The sequence below is a fragment of the Hyperoodon ampullatus genome, assembly GCF_949752795.1.
Source record: "Hyperoodon ampullatus genome assembly, chromosome: 11".
NCBI lineage: Eukaryota > Metazoa > Chordata > Mammalia > Artiodactyla > Ziphiidae > Hyperoodon > Hyperoodon ampullatus.
Genome location: NC_136924.1, coordinates 70,054,154 through 70,070,351, shown reverse-complemented (window position 1 = coordinate 70,070,351; position 16,198 = coordinate 70,054,154). Strand labels below are relative to the sequence as shown.

The 16,198-nt window shown below is 42.7% G+C and overlaps 1 pseudogene across 1 annotated transcript; it reads left to right on the top strand.

Moving 5' to 3' along the window:
- Positions 1–669: 669 nt before the first annotated feature.
- Positions 670–1,723, top strand: LOC307060450 (ubiquitin carboxyl-terminal hydrolase isozyme L1-like; annotated as a pseudogene). Its single transcript has 2 exons — positions 670–891; positions 1,113–1,723. The product of its transcript is annotated as a ubiquitin carboxyl-terminal hydrolase isozyme L1-like (transcript).
- The last annotated feature ends 14,475 nt before the right edge of the window (positions 1,724–16,198 follow it).

Genomic DNA, 16,198 nt, shown 5'->3' with positions numbered 1-16,198 from the left:
TGAATGGATGGTGGTTAGGCAACAATATTGTCCATCAAGGCATCCTTTCAAGTGCAGATCAGATCCCACCTCCTCCATGAAGCCTCCCCAGATTACTCTAACCTGAAGCAAACTCTGTGAATTCCTTCAGCACTTATTGCTCACACTGACATTTCACTCTTACCTTATACTTTTTAATAATATTTTTATGTACATATTTCTAACCTCCCGATCTAAATCCTTAAATTAGAGTATGTGTTACCCTCCTCTGTGTATGGGAATATCCCTCATGTATCACCTTGCCCAGAATATTTTATGCTCAATAAAAATCTGTTGCTTAATTGAGTTACTTCTAATATAAGCATAAAGAAGCAAGCAGCTTTGAAACTTAGCAATAGAGATATGCATCCAGTTCATTAATTCAATTCTTCCTTCTTCCTAATAAAAAATCTCCTCGAGCTCATTATCTCCCAGGAGTCTTTCATACAGACATATTGGTGATTCTCAGTCTTTGAATCCATCTGTACTTGATAAAATGGTAAGATTTTGAACCTAATTAAATAGTGAGAAGCACTGATAGTACATGACTTGACTAATATTTTGAGTAAGAATCTGGACAAGATACAAAAACTAAAGTAGTGGCTGTTTTTCCTCTTCGCTGGGTTGTGCTTCCTTCCCTAGTTTGCGAACATGCAGCTCAAACCGATGGAGATTAACCCGGAGATGCTGAACAAGGTGCTGGCCTGGCTGGGGGTCACCGGCCAGTGGCGTTTGGAGGACATGTTGGGCCTGGAGGAGAAATCTCTGGGCTCGGTGGCAGCGCCTGCCTGCGCGCTGCTGCAGCTCTTTCCTCTCACAGCCCAGCATGAGAACTTCAGGAAAAAGCAGACTGAAGAGCTGAAGAGACAAGAAGTAAGTTCTAGGGCTTCCCTGGTGGCGCAGTGGGTGAGAGTCCGCCTGCTGATGCAGGGGACGTGGGTTCGTGTCCTGGTCCAGGAGGATCCCACATGCTGCGGAGCGGCTGGGCCCGTGAGCCATGGCCGCTGAGCCTGCGCGTCCGGAGCCTGTGCTCCGCAACGGGAGAGGCCACAACAGTGAGAGGCCCGTGTACCACAAAAAAAAAAAAAAAAGAAGTAAGTCCTAAGGTGTACTTCATGAAGCAGACCATTGGCAACTCCTGTGGAACCATCAGACTCTCATTCATGCAGTGGCCGATAATCAGGACAAACTGGAGTTCGAGGATGGGTCAGTTCTGAAACAGTTTCTTTCTGAAACAGAGAAGTTGTACCCTGAAGACAGAGCAAAATGCTTTGAAAAGAATGAGGCCCTCCAGGGAGCCCATGATGCCGTGGCACAGGAAGGCCAATGTCGGGTAGATGACAAAGTGAACTTTCATTTTATTCTGTTTAAAAACGTGGATGGCCACCTCTATGAACTTGATGGATGGAGGCCTTTTCCGGTGAACCGTGGCGCCAGTTCAGAGGACTCACTGCTACAGGACGCCGCCCAGGTCTGCAGAGAAGTCGCTGAGCGTGGGCAAGGGGAGGTCTGCTTCTCCACCGTGGCCCTCTGCAAGGCAGCCGAATGCCTCGTGGGGGGGCCCTTCGCTTTCTCTCCCCTTCCCTTCATCGTGAAAGTATATCCCTACCTATGTGGTCTAAAATGCTTCAGTACTTGTAGAGCACAGCTGTTCTCCTTCGGTTCTGCAGATAAGCACTTACCCTCAACCTCGCCTACTCACTAGCAGAGCTCGCTGTCCATTGCGCAAGCTTGGTGTCACCCTCTGATGGCAAAGCATTCCCCTCATTGTATGTCTTATACCTCAATATCTAATGCTTTAATGGCTACTTTGCTTTGTGTCTGTAAGCTAAGGCCTTGGATGTGGTTTAATTGTCCTTAAAAGGAATAAAATTTTTCTGCTGCTAAGAGATAAAAAAACAAACAGGGGCTTCCCTGGTGGCGCAGTGGTTGAGAATCCGCCTGCCGATGCAAGGGACACGGGTTCGAGCCCTGGTCTGGGAAGATCCCACATGCCGCGGAGCAACTAGGCCCATGAGCCACAACTACTGAGCCTGCACGTCTGGAGCTTGTGCTCCGCAACAAGAGAGGCCGCGACAGTGAGAGGCCCGCGCACCGCGATGAAGAGTGGCCCCCGCTCGCCACAACTAGAGAAAGCCCTCGCACAGAAACGAAGACCCAACACAGCCATAAATAAATAAATAACAAAACAAACAAACAAAAACTAAAGTAGTAATACAAGTTTCATTATAGAAGCTGAATAAGATAAAGGAAGGATGACCTCTTCAATTGGGCAGAGATGTTTTCGTCATTTTTTTCCCATTTTAGTAACAAATCACAATTGTGCTTACCCATTTCAACGATAGATTTCTCAACAGATGCTAGGTCTAATCTAGTAGTCATGCATGACAGTTTTGAGTTCCATTACTCAATATATTATTAAATTTCTATTATCTTTGAAAATGATTACACCATGTTTAGTAGCAAAATTTTGTTTTGTTTTGTTTTGGTTTTTTGCGTTATGCAGGCCTCTCACTGTTGTGGCCTCTCCCGTTGTGGAGCACAGGCTCTGGACGCGCAGGCTCAGTGGCCATGGCTCACGGGCCCAGCCGCTCCGTGGCATGTGGGATCCTCCCAGACCACGGCACGAACCCGTGTCCCCTGCATCGGCAGGCGAGCTCTCAACCACTGCGCCACCAGGGAAGCCCTAGTAGCAAAATTTTTAAGAATGATTTCTTATCTAAAATCTCAGTGATCTAACATGGATTTTGATTATTAATTGGTTGAGGCTTGTCAACACTTTGAAGATGTCTTGAGGATATCTGGAATTTTCTCTACAAATGAATTCTAGTATTTCCAATGGTTATTATTGCTACCATTAATGAATAGTACAATGTCCTGGTCTAGATACATAACCCAAGTGATCAAAGCGGTCAACACTGTGTTTCAAGGAGATTTCATCTTTCAAAGGATGAAAGTAAATAACTTAAATTCTTTATTAAAAAATAGAGTTGAGAGTAAAAATGTCTAGATGAAATCACCTTATTTTCCCTCTAAGAAGGAAATGGGAGCAAGAAAATCGGAGGCACACATTCCCAGCAACCTTTCTCTGGGTTAATGGAGGTAACAAGGGCTGCCTTTATAAAACATAACTAATAAGGACCTACTGTATAGCACAGGGAACTCTTCTCAGTACTCTGTGGTGACCTATATGGGAAAAGAATTTAAGAAAGAGTGGATATATGTATATGTATAACTGATTCACTTTGCTGTGTAGCAGAAACTAACACAACATTTTAAATCAACTATATACTCCAATAAAAATAAAAATGAAAAAAAGAAGACTGCCTTAATTGTGAAATGGATTACCACTCATTTCCTACCCTGAGTAAGTAAGCCTGGTCTCATTTTTAAAAAGAATTTGAACCAAGAAGAAGTTGAACTCCAATAGTGATTCACATCTCCAGGAATATTTCATGTCTGCTGGCCATATTCAAGTCACTAGACAGAGTAAGGAAGAATACTGCCAGAGGGTTCAACACCCAAATTTTAGTTCTGAGCACTTCCAGGCCCATCCTTTCCCTCTTGCTTTCTAATTACGTATGTATTTAACTCTTCTGTAGATCAACTTCAAGAGCTTTCAGGGGGTTGGGGGGAAAGGCACGTCGAGAGAGAGCATTTCAAGGACAACAGGATAAAAACAGCCTGAATCTGGCTTGACAGAAAGTATTTCCAAGGCATAAGATAAAAAAGATTCCCAATTTCCTGAAAAGAAACTGGTTTGGGATATTGAGGATGAAGGCTCTGGCAGGTTACAGACACGAAGGCCCTCCTTACCCAGCAGGCACGGGGAAGCAATGAAATGTAGTGACTGAGGGACCCATTGGCATATCTGAGTCCAAATACCAGTTCCACTCCTTACTATGTGACCTTGAGAAGTTACCTAGCTTTTCCAAGCTTCAATTTTCATATCTGTAAAATGACAGTGATAACAGTTCTTTCCCTGCAGGGTGGTGGTGAAGGTTAAACGATCTAATCCATGTGAGGCAGCTAGCGAAAGGTCTGGAACATATTAAACATTCCATGAATGTGATCTACTATTGCAATTATTAGGGGGAAGCCAGTCTGCTTGGGGTCCACTCTTGATCCTCTGACCCATGGCTCTCAGCCCACCACGCAATTTTCTACAGGTGGAAGAGGCTGCTTCCCTATTTCTCACCTTTTGCTGTCATTTTGCTTATAGAATGGTTTATGTCAAAAGAGATGAAAATAATAATGTATCTATTTACATCACATTATCCTTATTTTCTTTCGTCTCTCAGAAATGCCCTGGTATTATCGAATTAGGCACATTTTGAAGATGACATCCCCCTAGAACTAATCAAACTGAACAATTTTTTATTCCTTGATATTACCCTGGATTCTCATCCATTAATGTAACAGCTGCACTACTTTTAAAGGAGGCTGGGAACACACATGGCAGACTTTCGGCACTTGATGACTGCAATCGTGATTGTTTACTGAATACTAATATTCTGTATGAGTTATGTGGTTTAGCTTTCTAATGCCAACACTCATTCACTGCACATAATCATAAGTCTGCAGGGAGGAGAAGTGTTTCTGCTCAATTCAAAATCTTTTATTCCAAATGTCTGCTGAGCTTTGTAACTCTTTATTAACACTAAACTCTCACATACTAAATTTCTGAATAAATCTAATGAAAGATAACCATTTAAAAACCTTACCTCTGAGTATCAAACTAGTATTTCAACGTTGCATAACCTTCTAACAATGGAGTTCTCTTTGAAATTTGTCGCTGTGTCTGAAACATACATCTGATGTGTCCTGTACCTTTAGATGTCCTCTGTATTTGAGATGTTACTGACACTGTTATTTCTATTTCATACAAATGTCTTCTAAAAAGCAGGTATAAAACCAAACGCCTCTTCCCTTTCTCTCTAAGCTACGTCTCAATAATTCTAACAACGTCTGCATGACAAATGAAAACTTCATCATTTGCGTACTTTTTGTAAATGATAAAAAAACAGCTAACCATTTGGTATTATTTCTGACTAAAGTTTCAGATGTTTGACCCACATCACATCTTTAGATCTCACTTTTTATCTGAATACTTTGGTGGATTCTGCTTAGAGCATATATTTATATACACCATTTAAATGGTAGAAAAACTAATGAAACACAAGACCACCAAACTGTGCTGCATTTAAAAAACTGTTAATGTTCTGTTGAGTTGCTATATTCTGAGAAAAAATTATTTTCCGGCTTTTTAAACCTATTGCTGATTACTACTGCTTATGTTTATTATTCTTTTTAAAAAATGCTTTCCTGCTTTTTCTTCTGAGTATAAATATGATATATGCTCATTATAAGAATTCAAACAGAGCAGAAAAGCACAAATATGATATTAGAAATCACTTGAAACCCCACTCTCTAAAGACAGCCACCATCTGCATTTTGCTGAATGTTCTTTGTATGTGTAGATATAATTCTACATCATGTCAAAGATCCTGGCTTTTCCAGGCAGCAATGTTGGGACATTTTCCCATGCCAATAAATGCACAGCTCTGCATCCGTGGTTCTCATTATGTCCTCCGTTCCCTTCCAGTTAAGAGGAGGATGTGTAAGTGGAATGATGTGGAAACAGGTAAAAGGGTTGAGCGACACTGATCTCCATCATCAGAGTTCCTAATTTTTTAACTTACTCCTTCACGATTGATGTTTGTTTCCAATGGTTCACAATTATAAATTTGTTGAGTCCCAGCACAGAGACAGTAGTTTGAAGGGAGCCTGGGTTAGACACACTTGCTGATCTTGGAGAGCTTCCCAAAGAGGCAGGAGGCAGCTGGGACTCCCCCTGGAGACACAGAAGCTGGCAGCAACCATTTTTGAGAGCTCATTCTACTGCAAGAAACTGGTGCTGACAAGTGCCACTTTGGAGTCCTCCTTCTAACCTACTAGAAGCAGGGCCTTAACTGCCCATCAGTGGGCCAGCACCAGTCCCAGACACCCCAGCCCACCATGCTGGGACCCAGGCCCACACCAGCAGGTGGGCAGCCATTGCGCAAGGCACGGCCTGGCAGCCAACCAGGCTGTGGGCCAGCCCTGCCTGCCAGTGTGCCTACAGTAGCCAGCCCACCACAACAGAAGAGCCCACGCAGCCCACAGAAGTGGCTCCCGAGAGCATACAGCTCTGGTGACCAGAGGGCAGTGTGCTGCTGGGCCCCATAGGGCATCTCCTACATAAGGCCATCTCTCCAAGAGCAGGAAATGTAACCGACCTATCTACTACATAGAAATAAACACAGAAAATTAGGCAAAATGAGGAGACAAAGGAATATGTTCCAAATGCAGGCACCAAACAACACCTCAGAACAAAAACTAAATGAAGTGGAGAAAAGCAAAGCAACCTACTCAAGAAAGAGTTTTAGGTAGTGATCAGAAAGATGCTCAACAAACTCAGGAGAAGAGTGGATGAACACAGTGAGAATTTTTTTTTGTGGTATGCAGGCCTCTCACTGTTGTGGCCTCTCCCGTTGTGGAACACAGGCTCCGGACGTGCAGGCTCAGCGGCCATGGCTCACAGGCCCAGCCGCTCCGTGGCATGTGGGATCTTCCCGGACCGGGGCACGAACCCGTGTCCCCTGCATCGGCAGGCGGACTCTCAACCACTGCGCCACCAGGGAAGCCCACACAGTGAGAATTTTAACAAAGAAAATGTAGAGAAGAACCATACAGAATTGAAGAATACAATAACTGAAAGGAAAACTACACTAGAAGGAATCAACAATCGATTCGATGATACAGAGGAACAGATAGCAAACTGGAAGAGAGTAGTGGAAATCACCCAGGATGGACAGAAAAAAGAATTAAAAGAAATGAGGATAGATTAAGAGCCCTCTGGGAAAACATCAAATGTACTGACATTCTCATTATAGGGGTCCCAGACAGAGAAGAGAGAGAAAGAGGCAGAGAAATTATTTAAAGAAATAATAGCTGAACACTTTGCTAACCTGGGAAAGCAAACAGACATCCAGGTCCAGGAAGCACAGAGAGTCCCCAACAAGATGAACCCAAAGAGGACCATACCAAGGCATATTATAATTCAAGTGGCAAAAATTAAAAATAAAGTAAGTAAATCTATTGATCTGTGTAACTCTCAACTACCAGAAGATTAAAAACAAATTTTTATTTATTTATTTGTTTGTTTATTTATTTATATTTTTGTGGTATGTGGGCCTCTCACTGTTGTGGCCTCTCCCATTGCAGAGCACAGACTCCAGACGCGCAGGCCCAGCGGCCATGGCTCACGGGCCCAGCCGCTCCACGGCATGTGGGATCTTCCCATACTGGGGCATGAACCCGTGTCCCCTGCATTGGCAGGTGGACTCTCAACCACTGCACCACCAGGGAAGCCCACAAATTCTTTTTTAAAAAGCCAGCCTCCTCTTTCTTTTCTCAATATATTGAACATATTGAAAACTACTGTATATAAAAACAAAAACCAGGCACCTTCACTTAGACACTGTATGGCTGTGGCTAGGGTTTGGTTCCTGATACTTATCTCTACGTTGGTTCTGAATGATGTTTCAAGGTCTAAGTATAGAGATTACTGGTCTTTTATTCAAAAAGAGGGTCTGAAGGATCAATGGAAGAGAAACTGTGATATGAGACTTGATTTTATCTTGTCCCCACTGATAATCAGAATATCATTTCGCCTAGTAGTGAGTTACTACGATTATCTCATTCGGAAACAGATATTAAAACTACTGAGAACCATCAGTGAATGATTGTGTCAAAGTGTCCCCTCCATTCCTCAGCCCCAGGGAAAGGGAGAAGCAACAGCAAACAGCAGTGTATTTTGATGAGGAGTCCTCCTATTATCTACCCACCAAAGGCCTCTCCATATTTCCCTCTTTCTCTAGCTACTTCTGACTTTTTAAGGTTATCATTTCCTCCATTTCTCGTTAAAGTCCTTTCCTAATCTTGCCCTTCTTCTCCCAGCAGAGCATGTTGTAGAGAGAAATTCTTTTCATCTTTAGGACCCAGCAATCTGAAAAGAGGGAAAATCTTTGTGAACATTTATACCAATCCTTTTATTCTTCAGATGAGGAAAGAGGGTCAGAGCCAGAATTAAAATTAGGTCTGGCACCTCCGGCCCAATGCTTCTCCTATTAGCTACATCTGTGAAGTTAATGTTTAAGTTATACATAGTTAGTTTTTAAGTTAATTGTGGTCTGTAATGCCAGCCCTGGGGCAGTCTGTCCGGCCTGGAGAAGTCACACCCACTTCAGCAGCTGAGTCCTCTTACTGATGGCTGTGTCTACATCTGATTAAAAGTGGGGAAGTTCCATCCAGTGGCTGCTTGTCCCAGGCACCCTTTCCCCATCCCACCCAACAAAGTCTAAACCTACCATCTCCATTCCTAATCATCTACAATTCCTGCATTTCATGACTGGTAATAGGGGAACGTATGTGGCAATGAAAGGCTCTATTGCAGTGCTTTGCAGTGTTTTGACAACAAGCATCTTTGTTCAGTGTATTCTCCTCAGAGGACACTAGAATTCACTTTATTTGAATTCTCATGACGTTTTTTGCCTCTCTTAGAGTATTGTGTATTTAAGAAAAGCATTATTTTAAAATTAAGGTTAGGTTTTCATTAAAAACTACTATTTATCTTTTCCTCTTTTTTTTTGCAGCAAATTGTGACATTTTTCTATTATTGTAGCAAGACAAATTCACTCTGGGGAGATAAATGTCACATTTTAATGAAAACCAGCTTCCTGTGTGGAGAGGAAGAGTGATCTTAAAAGGGGAACCAATGTGAGTACACTTTGACATTTCTCATTCTTCTTAGCCACAACATTAAGATTTACGTTTATTTTTTAATATTGGAGAAGTTACCCTATAAATCCCATCAGGAAGATGAATGGGATACATTTGGAGCTCATTGACCCTCACAAACTAAATCCAGAAAAAACTTCCTGACACAAGAAAAATTTGCAGTGAAATGGGAGATGAAATAAAGCAAATGAGAATTGGAACAGGGGGGTGTTCTGGAAAGGGGCCACATGAGCATGCCACATAACACAGGAGAGCCACTTCTTCCATTTGAGGTTGGGGAGAGGAGTGGTGAGCCCAAGGTTAAGCTATGTGGGAATTTTACCTCTGTGCATTGGCTCATGTAAAGGTGAGCTACATGCCTAAACGAGTCTTTTTTATACGCATAAACTCACATCATTCAGAGTGGACATTTATCTTTTCTTTCTTTTTTTTTTTTTTTTTTAGCTGTCCAGCATCTGAACCTCCTTCTAGGTCTGGGGAATTTCTTTCTTTTCTTTTCTTTTCTTTTCTTTTCTTTTCTTTCTTTCTTTCTTTCCTTCCTTCCTTCCTTCTTTCTTTCTTTCATTTTTGGCTGTGTTGTGTCTTCGTTGCTGCGTGGGCTTTCTCTAGTTGTGGCGAGCGGGGGCTACTCTTCGTTGTGGTGCGCAGGCTTCTCATTGTGGTGGCTTCTCTTGTTGCGGAGCACGGGCTCTAGGTGCATGGGCTTCGGTAGTTGTGGCTCACGGGCTCTAGAGCGCAGGCTCAGTAGTTGTGGTGCACGGGCTTAGTTGCTTCACGGCATGTGGGATCTTCCTGGACCAGGGCTCAAACCCGTGTCCCCTGCATTGGCAGGGGGATTCTTAACCACTGCACCACCAGGGAAGCCCTGGGGAATTTCTTATACTGTGAGTCATGGCTGAAAGCAGGGCCTGACTCCCACTACAGAAGCAGAAAAGAGTAGATACCACCAGCTTTTCCCATTCTCCAAGGAAAAGAGTACAGGTGTGCTCCCCTGGCTTGTTCAACCAAATGGTCTCACTCAGGTCTCAGAGGCAGGAGCAATTACTGCAAATAGGAATTCAGTTCAGCTTCAGGGACTACAACACCCAGTGTCCAGTAACAACAGGGGAAGCTGAGGGCATGCAGCAGCTAGTGCTGGTGGCAGTGAGGTTACCAGAGGCCCAACCACTAGTGGACAGCAGGAAGCATCCTTCCCAGACTCATCCTGTGGTTGACGCTGGGCTGAGAGTTTCCATGCCTCTCATATCTTCTAACTTTCTGCCCAGTTTCCCAGCTTGATTTTCTAGAAACGCTTGCTACTGAAAGTGTGGTCTGGGAACTTGTTGGGAATGCAGAATCTGGGCCTCACCCCAGAACCACCTAGTCAAAGTATAAAAGTGTAGCATAGGGCCTTGCACATAGTAAGGCCTTCATGAATATTTCTGGATGTATAGATATATAAAAATGTGTTTTGGGTTCAGCAAGATCAATCTGAAATATATTTCTTCAAAACATGTGTATGTGAACAGCCCTTAACCCAATGGCTGTACTCCAGAAAAAAACGTGAAGTATTATACATAATGAATTGCATTTTAAATGCATTTTGTTTATATTTAAGAGATTCTCGTGTAAACTCATTATGCCTTTTCAAAGTGGATAATCACCCTTTCATTTATCTGTGTTGTTGACTTGTATTCTTTAAAGCAGGGCACACCACAGTAAAGATTACTGCAATGAAATAAGTTGTTACTGAGATGACCACTGAAATTCTCTGCATGGCCCTCATTATTTACGTCCTTGTCTGTCTTTCTATGGGTTCCCTAAAATGCCAGCTGCATGTGATCTTGGTGTGTATCCATACCTAGCTGAGCACCCACGATGGATACATAAAACAGTTCTCTTTATAAAGTCAGCCAAACACTACGATTCTAAACCACTGCACTGTATTTTGCTACCTGCAGTTATTGGACATTAAGGGCAACCTGCCCTTCCAGTTGTCATCATGCCAGCCTCAAGAGCCTTCAACAGCCATCTCAAGACAACATTGGCAGAATGCCACTAATACAGTGCCTGAGAGAACACCCAGCTCCCCCATTTTCACCTAGAAGAGAACAGCTCCTGGAAAGCAAACTTATTTTTCAAAAGCTTTGTTGAAGAAAGCTGGAGAAGTGATAGAGGGAGAATTGGAGGAGGAAGAGATGGTACGACTCTGCCATCAGACAATCAGCCACTTAATTACTTGCTCTGTTCAGCAGAGTTTCTTAACCCTTTGAGCCTTTAGTGTCCTCCTACTTCATCTGGAGCTGGTAAGAATGTTTATCTGACAGGGTATTGTGGGCATTAAGCATGAGAGTGGATATAAAGCACACGGTCAGGCACATAATTATTGCTCTGTAAATATTCGCTATTACAATTGCTGTATTCCTACTTCAAGATGTGAGGTCATCAACAATTTATGACATGATCTAAAACTAGTCATATGTCATAGACTGGATGATTTTCAGTGAGATAGAATTTGATCCCCGTTCTCCCACCCCAAACACCACGACTTTTAATACCTGCTCACCATAGATTTTAAGAAATACTGTGATGCAGAAAAACAAAGCACAGGCTTTGGTGTTAGATCAGGATTAGAATTACAAAACCATAAATGTTATCCCCCTTTCTCCTTCCTAGGGGTTCCCAGATTTTTATGTAGGTATCAATCCCTCCTCCTCACATGCTGGAGGGGAAGCTAACTCAGACAGTGGACTTATTGGGCCTATGGGAAATCCCATCCCCCTTGCCAGGGTGACTGGTTCAAGAAATCAGGCCTCAGCCAATCAGGGCATTTAATCCCCTGATACAAAGATTAATTTAATAATGGACCAACGAACTGTGAGGAGAGACATAGCAGCCATGAGAATGCATCTCATCTCCTGTCGCAGGAGCGTGGTTGACCAAGGACTCCAGGTGCTGCACTTTGAAATCCATCCCCTGGTTTATGGATCCTAAGGGTACTAAGACAGACTGGTTCCTGGGAGACACTGAACTCCTTTGTCAACTGATTTTGGCTAAAGGATTTCCCTGAGGCTTTGCTCAGAGGGCACCACAATGTAGGACTCTTTCTCTCTCTTTCTCTCACTGCACAGGAGACTTCTGGCAAGGTCTGACAGCTCTTCCAGCCTTCCCAGTTCCTTATTTCGTTTCACACTTGCACTTTCTCTTATAAAAGCTCAGCACACATAATCCTACTTTGATGTCCGCTCTTGGAGGACTCTAACACAGGGGGTTTGCTGGAGGCTTCTAGAAAATAAGCCTCTTTGCTCTTCTTAAGGTGCTGGGAATGATGCTCTTTCTTCCTCTGTATTTCATGAACGTCATGTAAAGCCTAGAATTGCTCTGGTCATTTTCCCAACAAGAGTTCTCTTCTCCAGGTTAAATGTCCCTAGATTCTTCATCATCTCCTTATATTCAATGGTTTTAGACCCTTTAACTATCCTGGGCATACCTAGAGAACAAAACTGTCTAGGGAAAACAGAAAATACAGCAAGAGTATATTCTCCCTTGCTTCTCATATTGCAGCATTATATGGTTTGAGCTTTTAGAGAAACTGTATGTATATATTCTTAGGAATTCGGTAGCCACCTTGACCTATTTGAAAGACTGACACATAGAATGCAACTATGAAATGCTTATTAATTCGCTCTTCAGTAAATGGAGCAGCAGAGAACACAGACTCCAGATCCAGATTGAGTTCCAATCCCAGCTTTGCCTCTTACAAGCTATGCGTTCTTAGGAAATTTAATTAACCTCCCTGAAGCTCCATAACCTCCTCTGTAAAGATAATTACAGCACCTACCTCATAGTGTTCTATTAATTACTTATAAAGTATTTAGGGTAGTCCTGTACATAGAAAGTGCAAAGTAAGTGTTAAATAATTAAATATTTTAAAGCACCTATCATTGCCACCAGAACAAGAATTCGCAAAGGTCAACGACTTAACCAACTCTCAACTGACTTGACTATTGTTCAATACCTTCTTCTTACCCCACATGACTTTACCTCCTGAACTCACATCTATAAATCATGATGGAATGTATTAGGCATATGTTCTTGTTTGGAAGGGAAATATTTGAAATTTCTCGTAGGTAAGCACCATAAGTCCTATGAATAAATATACATTCTTTTCTCCACTTCCCCAGCTTCCAAAGTGTTTCTAAAATTCTCCTGGGAGCTCCTGTTTAATCTAAATGTAACATACCTTCATTTTCTTAGTATATATTTTGGAAGTGTTTTGCATGTATAATCGGCTTTGGGTTTAAAAATTGAAAAAGAACTCTCAGACCTTATCTTTACTCTGAGTGTAAGGTACAGTGAAGCAAGCAAATGTATCCAAGACATTTGGATACCATTCAATTCCTATTTCTCTTGTGACATAAGGTGAAGAGGTGAGAGGATGATTTACATACTCAGATAAGTGAAACTGTTAGTGAGACAAAGATTTTTGTGATTTGATTATCTGATGGTTTGCTTACAATGAGTAAACAAAGTGGTTGATTCCCTACCATTCATTCTTATTCTTTTGTTTAAGCAGTTTATAGTCCCAGAGAGTATAACATATAAATGATGCAGACTAGAGAACTAAATGCATACTTCTACACTAGGTGAGCACTGGGCTTTCTCTTGCTATGTTTTCCTCTCAAATGTCTGCAAAATGAGTAGTGTAAGGAATAGTTCTAGATTAGGAGAATTTTGCAGGAAATTATCTTTACCTGGTCTACAAAATCACACACTACAATAGTAATTGCAAATAGTGACTGATTCAGGTACCTCATCTTAATCATCTCTGGAAATATATCTTTATGCCATTTATTCTTAATATCTGAACCCACCTTCGGTAATGTAGTATGCAAATTTTTTTTGATAAAAACGAAACCTACATCATAGCATAAACTATATGTTTTTGCTACCTTTAATTTAAGCCAAAATATCTAAAATACACAGAAACATAGTTACAAAGTAGTTTCCAGACTAATGTCCCATCATCCTCAGGAAGCTTGTAATTTTTTTTTGTAACCATCTTTACAATCTACTGAAAAGAAGAAAAGAAAAGAACCCAGTTCCATTCCATATACACAGCAAAAACCAAGCTGTTCAGAATTCCTTCTGGTTGACTGAACACCTCCAACACACACTCACTCCCTGACCTTCTTCAGAAGCAAGTTTCAAAGCTTTCAGGCTGAGCTGTCCCTTTTCCTCAAAGATCTAGCCTCTTGAACTTTTCTAAGGATTGAGTCTCTCCTTCCCCCATGCTTGGTGCTCCACCAAGGAAAGTCTTGATATCTCTGGGATAACTTGGCCTTACAATGAAAACTGTAGACAAGCTGGTAAATAACAGCACGAGGAGGCTTTAATTAATTCACTTTCTCCCATCAGGCACTGACACATGCAGACTGTACTACAGCTAAACTCTAAATAACCATAAAATATCAGAAGAGAGGTGTAGCCTCCACGTTCCCAAGATGGCATGGCGCCGGAGGAAGCATCTGGCTGGGTTTTAGGAACCCCGTGTTCCATTCTCCCTCTGCCACTAACACACTGGTAACTTGAGGTGGATCCCTGATGATGAGGTGCACGGCACATGTTCTTTGCACACCACCTTCAAGTCCATCAGTACATTCAGTCAGAAGATTGCTTCCGTTTGCCCATGTCCACACCAACCCTCCCTCACCACACACACCACCACTGCCCCCGTTTTACTCTATCTTGCCATCACTCTGAGCAGAAGATAATAGCATTTTTTTAAGTTGGAGTATAATTGCTTTCCACTCTTGTGTTAGTTTTCTGCTGTATAACAAAGTGAATCAGCTCTGCGTATACATATATCCCCTCCCTTTTGGACCTCCCTCCCCCTCCATGCCACCCATCTAGGTCATCACAGAGCACCGAGCTGAGCTCCCTGTGCTATACAGCAGGTAGTAGTATTTTTAAGCACTCTTGGTTCTGGGAATATTCAGAGCAACTGCCTACTCTAAAGCCCCACCATTAATAGGTGTTTACCTAAGCAGATAAGTTTTATTTTTAGCCAAAGCTGACTATAGTTGGAATGGTAAATCTTACAGCGTGAAAAAATAATTCACTTTAGGGCTTCCCTGGTGGCGCAGCATTTGAGAGTCCGCCTGCCGATGCAGGGGACACGGGTTCGTGCCCCGGTCCGGGAAGATCCTACATGCCGCGGAGTGGCTGGGCCCGTGAGCCATGGCCGCTGAGCCTGCACGTCCGGGGCCTGTGCTCCGCAATGGGAGAGGCCACAACAGTGAGAGGCCCACGTACCGCAAAAAAAAAAAAAAAAATCAAAAAAAAAAATCACTTTAATGAAAATAACCACAACTTATATAGCCTTTACTATATGCTATCCATAGGAGTATTTAAAGTTACCTCCTTTGAAACAATATTCTAGTGAGGTAGGCATCACCATCCAAGTTTCACAGGTGAGACCTGGAGTTTACATTACTTACATTACTCTAAGTCATACATCTTCTTAGACATGGAGCTGGAATTCCAACCTGGCCCTCCTGACTTCTACACCAGCAAGAGCACCAAATGCCTCTTCTGTTTTATTTTCCACACTGTGATTTGATCCTTCCTTTCACCTTCTGTGCCCACATAATTGTTACCTCTTCCTTAAATATCCACTCATCTCCAGGTGAGAAATTGTCTTTAAAGCTTAAGACGATTTAAAGCAAATGCCTCCATTTTGAAATGGGTGTGAAGTAAACCCTCTTCCTACTTCCTCTGCAGGGCACACCTGGGTCTGGTCCATACTGGGTGTGTCTGGACAAAAGGGAGCCCGGGCGGAGATTGTGGACAGCTGTATCTTTGTGAGATCTCTAGAAAGGTCAAAGTCTGCCTTCTAGGATTTTGGGCAGAAGGAAGGAACGTCCATATGCTGATTACACAGTGTCCTCATTCGCTCATCCCACATGGAGTCACCAGTCCTGCCCGTTTTCCACAGGTTCCACCTGATCCATCCCTACAGGGATGGTGGATGTCTTGTGAAAATAGCATGTGCTTTGGTTGCAAACAACCCTGGGTTCAACACCACGTCTGTAAAGAGGTGACTTCTACACTCACCTCCCCTAGTCATTTGGAGGTTACATCAAATCACATGGAAAGCGCATTGCATATGGTAGATGTGTGATAAACATCCATGGCTTTGGCCTCCCCGCTACTGACAATTCTGCTTCCTTCCATCTTCCTGATGTCAAGGGACAGTGGGACCCTCTGTGCCTTCCCCTGAGGGTGGAAGCCAGCCTCCCTCAAGCTTCTGAATCAGCCTCTTACCTCTCCTGCCATTGCTTAGGGTTCCCCGCCTTTC